The sequence below is a fragment of the Vicia villosa genome, unplaced genomic scaffold (genome assembly GCF_029867415.1).
Source record: "Vicia villosa cultivar HV-30 ecotype Madison, WI unplaced genomic scaffold, Vvil1.0 ctg.000363F_1_1_3, whole genome shotgun sequence".
NCBI classification, from domain to species: Eukaryota; Viridiplantae; Streptophyta; class Magnoliopsida; order Fabales; family Fabaceae; genus Vicia; species Vicia villosa.
Window position 1 is genome coordinate 29344 of NW_026705164.1, and position 10274 is coordinate 39617.

Sequence of the window (10274 nt, forward strand, 5' to 3'; positions counted from 1 at the left end):
TGGTAATCACCGCTCCTATGCCTAGTCATGACATGACTGATTAACGTCTCGACGGACGAACTTTTGGATCATTAGTTCTACTTTCATTTGCAATTTCTTTTCTGTTTGTTTAAACATTTGACTCATGATAGACATTATCTGTTTTAATAATCATCATCAGTGCATTGCATATGTTTGTCTTGAATAAATTATTTCGCTATCACTCATTTTAAATTATGCCTTTACTTTGCATGTGTTTTGTGATATTCAACTCCTGCTAAAGTTGTATACCTTTTGAGGGAGGATGACGAAAACGATACCGCAACCTCATATAGTATGCTTTTGAGCGGACTATGCTGACGATGTACAGGCATTGTTTCAATTCCTAAACAGTGGAGATATAAGGAGGATAATCCCTCGTCAACCCCTTTGAGCCTAAGAAGTAGAAGTTTCTTTCTTGTATTAACTAAAACCCTTGATCATAACCTGGGGCAGGGTAGTTCTCAGTTAATTTGGCTGTGCATTCTAGTTTAAGAGAATCATTCATTACGCCTTTCAACAAAGGGTTCAATCACAAGCGATCATCCGTACACATCAAAGAAATGTTGGAGATGTCAAAAGCCAATGATGGTTCATCAATCGTCAAGCGAGGCAGTCAATATCTTTCAAAAAAGAAAAAAAAAAGTGAAAAAACATATATACAAAGAAAAGCCTGCTAAGTCAAAAATCAAAAAGAAGACTTAGGCAAAAATCAAGGCGTCCCGCTGACTGTAAGTTCAAAAGAGACAGTTCAGGCAAAAGTTAGGGATATCAAAAAATGAAAGAAGAGAAGTTAATAAATTCCTAAACAACACAATGTTGTGACTACCAAAAGGAAGAAGTGACTGCCATCTCAAAAGTTCTCTTTGTTTGCGAACCATCAACATTACCAAAGGCGCAAATCCAAAAGTCTCTTGGAACCTGAATCCATAAGTTGAATTAACTGAGCTTAGGATCGAAGATCATCACGAAGATGGGTGGGTACAATCAAATTTTGAGCCTTTATCCTTCGTTTCTTAAACCGTAAACCAAGCCACGTTACAACCCTTAAAAGTCCTAACTGAAGCATGGTTAGTTCGAAAGCATACTGTCACAAAAAAGGTATCCTGACTCCTTAAGGTTTACCACAAATGCTGAGTTGACACTTCGTTTTTACAAACATCACGTTTTTATAAACATCATGCTTTTACATATCCAGTTTTAATGTTTTTCAACAAACTCAAGACAGACATATGCATTGCATCTCATGAATTCATTATTAAGCATATTCTGCTACATAATTTCAAATGTTAGCATCAGAAAGAACTTGCACAGGGTACAACTAATGACTGAAAGTTATCCCGACAGACAATATTACTCCAAGAAGCAATGTCTCCTACGTATACAAGGGGCACGATACGTTTTTTCCATTCAATCTGGGGCAATCAAGTCAAGATTCCAAGAATCTCTCAAAAGCCAAACAATCAAAGGCATACACCTCAAGTAGGTTTCAAGCTATGTTCCTGATCAAACTGAGGCAATCAAGTCAAGATTCTGAGAATCTCTCAGGATGCCAAAATAATCAGGGGCATCATCCTGAGTTTACGATTACTGAGGGCATGTCGCTCATAGCGCACATCTCATAAAGTCCTCGTGAGGCGAATCTTTCCAAAGCTCTTACTAGCGGGGGCAAACCTATGCAAGTCCAGTTTGACATCTTGATCAACATTCAGTGACATGTCCTAAATCCAGGAATGGCAGGTACTATAATGCTAGGGGCAATATTCAAGACACCCACGTCTCCCCCACAGAGTCGGGTTCACACGATCATATCCCCACAGAGCAATCATTAAGAAGATATCTTCAAATGCTCTCGTCCCGACAAAGATATGGCTCCCCAATAGAGTTTACATCTTCAACACAACCGGTTTCTTCAACACTTCGCTCTTCTCCAACATGGTTTACTAATATTTTTTATTCCCAATCAGGGTGCGTTAAGTTACTGATTGTCCCCAAGCAGAAATCATAAATCACCAGCTGAGCATCTTCAAGACAAGATCAGACATCAAAATCACAAAGACACAGAGATTCATTTTCTCAACCAAGACAACATGAATCATACTCACATATCATATGACATAAACATATTCATACATTACATTACCTCGCAATGAATCCATCCATAAACATACAAAGTTTCTCATTTATTTTGAGAGACTCATTACATAATACATGCATCATGACACCGCATAAAGGCTAACTATACCTATTGCAGGATACAGGTACAGACAAATGAACGAAGTCTCCAACTTTCCAAGATCTAAATCATTTACCACAAACGGTAAATGACACGATCACTTTCAAAGATCTAATTCAGTTACTACGAACGGTACTGACACGGTCAACGCTCAGAGATCTAATTCTATCATCACGAACGGTGTAGACACGATCACTGACCTCCCCAGTCTAATTCAGTTACTACGAACGGTGCTGACACGACAGAAGATCTAATTCAGTTACTACGAACGGTGCTGACACGATCAAACTCTCAAAGATCTAATTCATCTACTACGAACGGTAATGACACGATCAACACACAAACAACACTTCTCAAACACTTCAAACACCTGGATGGCATCTTCAAGCCCATCTCCGATAAAAGTCCCTACTTCAGCTAGGGCAAATTTCTTGGTATTCTAGTGTTCAATCATCTTCCACCTTCAGATACCGACTGACATACAAATCATTCTACATCTTCAGGTCTAAGATAATTGAACAGGGGCAGCTGTCATACCCCAAAATTTGCCCATACATTTTCTCCTATCCAAGTTCAAATCAAGGCATGGTGACTCAAAGACATCCCTCCCAAACAAAAGAAACAAGGTTGCTCAATTAGGGTTTCTAGGTAAAAGTCAACCAAACTTTGACCAGCCATAACTCTCCCATACTTTCTTAGAAATTCCTCAACCAAAGCTCATTTTGAAGGAAATTGAATTCCTTACAACTTTGTCTCTCACATGCCAAGGCTAGAAACGCGCCATTTGAGAGATATAAGCTAAAACATTACAGGTCCTTCTAGAAAGCACGTAAAAAGCTGTTTTTTACAAGAGCGGTATCATCATGATAAAATCTCCAAATAAAAAATATGTTCCAAAAGAGGTCTGTAGAAGACATCTTGGGCTTTCCAAAAGATCCTAGAACACTTCCATATGAGAAATATTGAAGGAGTTATGATTGATAGAAATTGAAAAAAAATCAAGAAAGGCATGAAATTTCAAATTGAGAGATCTTAAGTTTCTTAGTATTGGGCCTCTACTTTCAAATGTCCACTTGAGTTCAAGACCATAAGAGGCCCATATATCAATTCCCTCCTATTTTGTGATTTTTTATTATTTTAATTATGAATTTATTCTTTTATATTTATAATTAGATTAAAAAAATTCATAATTAAGTGGGAAAAATATTCAGAGATTCTCCAATTCTAAAAAATACAAAGAATCGTGTGATGATGGTTGAAGATTTGATTGGTGTTAATTGAAAATTAGAATGGAAACTTTTTGTACTATTTCAAAATCAAATAATCTATTGATTAAAACAAATTTTGGTTCTAACCTAAATCGATATCTATAAATATCTAATCCTAATCAGAAGAGAGGGGGGGAGAATTTCTGGAAAAAAGAGGATTTTCGACGGCCAGACCCTTACTCCAAGCTTCAAAAAATCGTGAAAAAAAAGCTACATAGCAGACAAAAGCACAGGTTGATTAAAGGCGTTCCAAGCATCAAGGTCAAGTCGTCGACCTTCTCTGAATCATTCTGGGTTACTACAAGTCATCAAGCACTTCCAGAATCGCACCTGTCGTCGGTCACGGTTTGAGCAAATTTCCCAATTTTGATTTCATACATACACACGTTTTTACCGTGATTTAATTATATATTTATGTTTTTGATGATGATTACAAGCGATCTGGATTGTTCAATTTTGTTTTAAGCACAGGTACAATCATCTACCATTAATAGGGTTTGCAAGATATGAATTGGGATTCTTGGATATAACCGGAATTGGGGAGAATTAATGCCATACCCGAATCCGTGATGATGATACGAACGCAACCATGTGTCCTTTTTTGATTTTCATGCCCGTTTTGAGTTTTTGTGAGTTGCAGGTCTACAGCCACGCTTGCAAAACGTTGCCTAAAATCTATATGTTTCTGGAAAAAGCAACGAGGAAGATGAGGAGGGATGGCGCACAGGTTCTGTTTTTTTTATTTTTAATTATTAAAATTTGATATATAATTATTCGCGCGAGGTATTTGCAGCGAACAAGTTATGGTTGAGTGGCAGATGCTGGCATCATAAGGTCATTATGCCTGAGGGAGAGTGGGTTCGATTCCCGCTCTCAACATTATTTATTTTTCAAGTTTTCAACTATGTATCCAGTGAGCACCACCAAAACATGCCTACGACGTACCCTCAGGCTATCACCATTGGATCTCTATCACACCAGATCTAAAGGCCACAAAAACGCACGTCTATGGTGCACCTCAAGATCTCGCCACACTGGATCCAAGCTAAGATTTTTCAATTTCTTTTTATTTTAATTATATAACCCCATATCTTCTTTTATATATATATATATATATATATATATATATATATATATATATATATATATATATATATATATATATATATATATATATATATATCCATGTTTTAATGATAGTTTTTTCTAGATAATAAATTTGTTTTATTCATTAAATCCTTTTTCATAAACCTAAAATTTGTATTTTATATATATTTTTTATTTTATTGATTGTTTTAAATTATTTTCTTTCATCTAAATAATTTTTATAAAAACCATAAATAATTCCTTTTAATTAATAAAATCGTGAGAATGTCATATAATTCAATTACCTTTATTTTCAATTTCATTAATTAGTTAGAGTACCAATAATTAATTAAATTATCTTATTTATTCTATTAGCCTGGATTAACTTGTGCCCGAATCAGGGTTTGCAAAGACCACATATACACTAAAAAAAATGTTTCGTATATTCTTTTCAGGATTATTCTTCCAATACACTCCGAGTACGCGCCACGCCCTTGACAAAGATAAGTATCTAATTTATTTTAAAGTCAATTTTGGTTCCCTATTGAATTTAGGATTCACCCTTAAACCTACCTTCTTGAGCTGTGCATACATTCATCCTTTTTCTTTATGCCCAGCTTTTCAGGGTTACCCCAAGATCTTCCTATTACACGTCCTACCAATCAAAAGCTAAGTTTCTAAACTTTTTCTTTTTCTTATATTTTATTACTTATTTTGATTAAATATTATTTTGTTATTTTGCCTCGAATAGCCAATACACTCATTGCCTTCTTTGCTTTTTGTCAACTTAATGGTCAGGGTCAATGCTTCATACTTCAAGGCAAATCACTGCCCATCAACCTTCATCAATCGAAGCTAAAGGTTTGTCAACTTGCCAAAGCTACGGAAATTGGTAACCCTAAACCTTACTTTTAATTACTTGTGTCAAACCCTATTAAGGGATCCGCTGGTTTCATTGTCCCCTTCCCCCTATTATTATGTAATTGTTTACTGGTTGTATTGATTGGCCTTGAAGGCACTTAAATTGTATCATTATTTTACTGCGTGGTTAGTAATATAGGGAGTGACAAGACTAATTAATCAAACGTTAGATCATTAACTATACAAGATAAATGTAATCGAAGTTAACCACGTGATTGTTGCACCCACACACCTTTAGGGTAACCCTTCTTGCTGTTGCCTTATTGCTGTTTCTTGTTGCCTTTAATTGTACTAAAAATAGTCAAAGTCCCTCGATTCCGAGGATACCTAAAGCAAAACAAACGTTGCCCTAAGTTCATTATCATCAATCTTGTCCCTCGAAGTTGCCTCGGTAAAAACATGATGATTGCCCCAATTGCTAAGGTATCCTCGCATGATGCCTAAAAAGATTAATGACTATTATATCCTTCCCTTAGACTACCTGCCCTCTTTATGGCAAGGGACAGTCTTGTGGCGAACGATAGACCTCGATGACCCTTAACATCCAATTGAAAGACTTCCTACCCTTTATGGTATGGATAGATCCTTTCGCCTCGAAAAGCTAAAAGAACTAAATTTTTTTTAAAACTTAGGTTAAGTTGCTACTAATTGCTTGCTCTAATTTCAAAAACTATTTTCCCTCTCTTTTCAAATCAAGTTCAAAAAGACTACGCTTATTTACAAGCTAAAGTTCTTCTTCGAAAATCATTTCAAATTCAAAATACTTTTCATACTTCCTATTTCAAAACAATTTCAAAACAAGGCTACGCTTATTTACAAGCTAAAGTCCTTAACGAAATCTTTTACTATTCGCACACCGCCTTTCAAACAATTCAAACAAACAAAAGTGAGCTAAGCAATTAAGAGCCCATGGATAACCATGGATGCAAAGGGTGCCTTACACCTTCCCTTTGTATAACTTACCCCCCGAACTCAAAATCTTTCAAAAGGTCTTTTTCTGTTCTTTTAGCCTTTCCAATTGGATAAAATAAAAGTCGGTGGCGACTCTTGCTATCCGCACATTTCGATATAAAAGTCAGTTCACCGTATTACAGTCCTACAAGCAAAACCTGCAAGGAAATAGAAGGGTAAAGCATAAGGTAATAAGGACGAAATGTCCTACAAGCAAATCCTGCAAGGAAATAGAAGGGTAAAGCATAAGGTAATAAGGACGAAATGTCCTACCAGCAAATCCTGCAAGAAAATAGAAAGGTTAGATAACAAACAAGTCACACAAGAGTCCTTAAGTTTAAAGGCTTGCATGAAGTATGACCAGGTGACTACCTTTCCCCAAAGGTACTTCTAAGGATAAGGATGATATCAGCAACGGGTTCTACCAAGTTACTCAGAATTGTCAGCCCCCTCTAAAGCACCCTCGAACATGGTACATGCATACCACGCAATGATACTTTAGGAAGAAGCCTATCTGAGCTGTAGTATCAGGTAGCGACCATAACTTGGCATGCACCAAGAATAGCCCCCCCACTACGTTCCTAAAAGTCAGGATGGGTTAAAGGTGACTAAAGGTCCTTGAGCTCCGACGCACCCAAAGATACATGCATAAACCTCTCTCATGCAAAAGAGGTACACAATAACCAGTGGAGGCCTAACTCAAGCGCGAACTTCATTTTGACCAACCCCAAGCATGCACAAGGGGGGTCTCCATGACTATGCCGCTCCTAAACTTAAGTGTTCTTGAATCCGGGAATAGGATTCGTCCTTCACTTTTCCCAAGACAACCCTGAAAAATAAAACAAGCAAAGCAAACAATAGAAAACATTTAAATGATTCCTAAACTTTTAAGGTAACCCCTCTTTTATCGAAATTCATCCCCAGCAGAGTCGCCAGTTCTGTAATACGGTGAACTGACTTTTTATCGATCGAGATGTCGCGGTTAAGCATGAGTCGCCACCGACTTTTATTTTATCCAAACTAAATCAGAAAGGCAAAAAAGAAACAGAAAAAAACCTTTTAAAGAAATCTAAGTTCGGGGGGTAATTTATGCAAAGGGAAGGTGTAAGGCACCCTTTGCATCCATGGTTTTCCATGGGCTCTTAATTGCTTTGCTTGCTCGTTTTCAGAAAATGTAGATGAAAGAGGAAAAAATGGACTTTAGCTCGTAAAATGAGCGTAGCCAGTTTTTTGAAGAATTTTGAGAAAGAATATAGAAAATAGAGCATGGCAAGGCAATTAGGGACAATTACCTTAAACTCAGATGATAGGTCTCTTTTTTAGCCTTTCGGAATGAAAGGGTCAATCCTTGCCATAAGAGGGCAGGAAGCCTTTCGTTTGGAGGTAGAAGGGTCATCGAATTATCATTCGCTCAAAGACTGACCCATGCCATAAAGAGGCAGGTAGTCTAAGAGGAAGGATCAGAATAGCCTTTTCCGTAGGCAACCAGAGGATACCTCAGCCTTTTCGTAGGCAACTTCCGAGGGTCGAGATCATGTTTAGTGTATCGAAGGCAGCATCATTAGGGACCATGATCTTTGATCGAGGCAACATGGCTGAGGTATCCTCGTATTCGAGGGACATGGCTTATTCTGCAAAAATACACAAAGGCAACAGGCAACAAGGCAACAGAGAGGTTACCCCAAAAGTGTGCGTGTGTGCAACAATCACGTGGTTCAATTCAGTTATTTATCTTATAATTAATGACTCTAATCCAGTTTAAATTTGCACTCCCTAAATTACTAACCACCACGCAGTATATAAACAATTTATGGGAAGGGGAAAAATGAAACCAGCGGAGGAGAGGGGAACTGTAACCAGCGGGATAAAAACATAAAATAAAATAGATCAGGGTTTAGGGTTACCAATACTCGTAGCTCCGGCAATTCGACAAACCCTGAAAATTGGAAAAGAAAGAATAAACAGAAGAGAGTGAGTGTATTATTTGTTCAGAGGCAACTAGGGTTAACCCTAAAAATAAACATAACAATACAGAAAAAGGGTAAAAGAAACTTAGCTTCGATTGATGAAGGTTGAGAATTGGAGGTAGATTGAAGCATTGACTCTGACCATCTGATAATTGAATAGAGAAATAAGAAATAAGAGGGATTTCATTGACAGGGGCAATCAAACCCTAATTAAAACAAGATAATAGGCGAAAAATATTAAATAAGAAGAAATTAGAACTTAGCTTCGTTCTTTGACGTGGCGCGTAATCGGAAGGAACCCCGTTGCTAACCCTGGAAAAAAAATGCACAAAGAAATATTTTTTCAGTGTATAGCAAATTCTCGCAAACCATGATTAATAGAATAAGTAAAATCAATTTAATCAATCATTGGTTTTTTAACTTAATTAATTAAATCGGTGAGAAAAATAAGTTTCGATTAAATATCGAACATTAATATATTTTCATCAATTAAATAAAAAATAAATTATGATTAATTAAGTGATTTAAATAACTTAAATGAGTTTTAAACTCTTAAAATCAAAATTATTTAATGGTAATAATAATAATAAAATAAATATATATCATTATGTTCTAAAAAAAAGGAAAAAAATAAAATAAAAAGAACTTGTTTTCTAAAGAACTTTAAATAAATAATATATAAAAAAAATAAGAAAAACAAGTTACGTAATAAAAAGAAGAAAAAAATAATTAAAAAATGCTCAGCTTATGATTCAATGTAGGTGCGTTCTTGCTGGTGTATGGTGGTCTGGCATCTTCGTATGCATTGGATTGATGGCTGCAAGGATCTGATGGTTGGAATTGTGAGGCGCATCGTGGACGTTCGTGAAAGAGAGACGCAGGATCCATGAAGCCAACATACCAAATAAGGGAAAAATAAAACACGCGTTATCTGGGGATCGAACCCAGGTCTGCCATATGCCCAGTGATTCGCTTCAGCCAAGGAAGCTGCGTGTCTACGCTGTAAGCAACATAATCTGCAAATATAATATATGAAAAAAATAATGATTCAACGAATACAAAAAAGGAAATACGCGCGCGAGGATTGGCCATTGGGAGATCGACACGCGTCCTTCTTCTTCCTTCCATCCGTCGTATTAGACAGTCTATAGCAACCGTTCCGACGCCATAGCCAAAGCTCTGCAATTCTCAATACCAGAAGATAACAACAATACACGTAAAGCGAGATCATGAATCAACTCAAAATTCTCCCACGAATACGATGGAACCATTGTTTTCATCCAATTCGGCCTGCAAATAAAACCCCTAAAACAACAAGCTTCGAACCCTACAATGGTGCAACCTTGAACACGCAGCTAAACAACAATTAAATGGTACAGGAAGTTCACAAACACCATTACGGTCAAGAATATGCATTCAAATATGATTTATGATAAACATATGAGTATAATCGAATTCAAGAATTTTTGTGCAAACCGTGGCCTTGAGGAGTGCGATTCTGGATGTTCCACGCCTTGGAGATGACTGGGAAAGGTTCCTCAAGCTTCAGTGATCGTCTAGAAGTCTTTAGAATCCTCTGAAACTGCCTGCAACTCTCAAACCGAATTCAAGACTTTTCCAATTTTTGAAGCTTTCTTAGAATGTCTTGGAGGCCGAAAATTCATCCCCTTGCATTAGGATATCTTCTGGTATATATAGAGATGAGATTAGGTTAATATAATTGGAAGAAATCCAATTAAATCTTCATGATTGAATGTTGATTGAAAATGCTTATGAAATCTTTCCAACTTGATTCAAATATGTCTCCCCTCTTTCCAATCTCTCCTG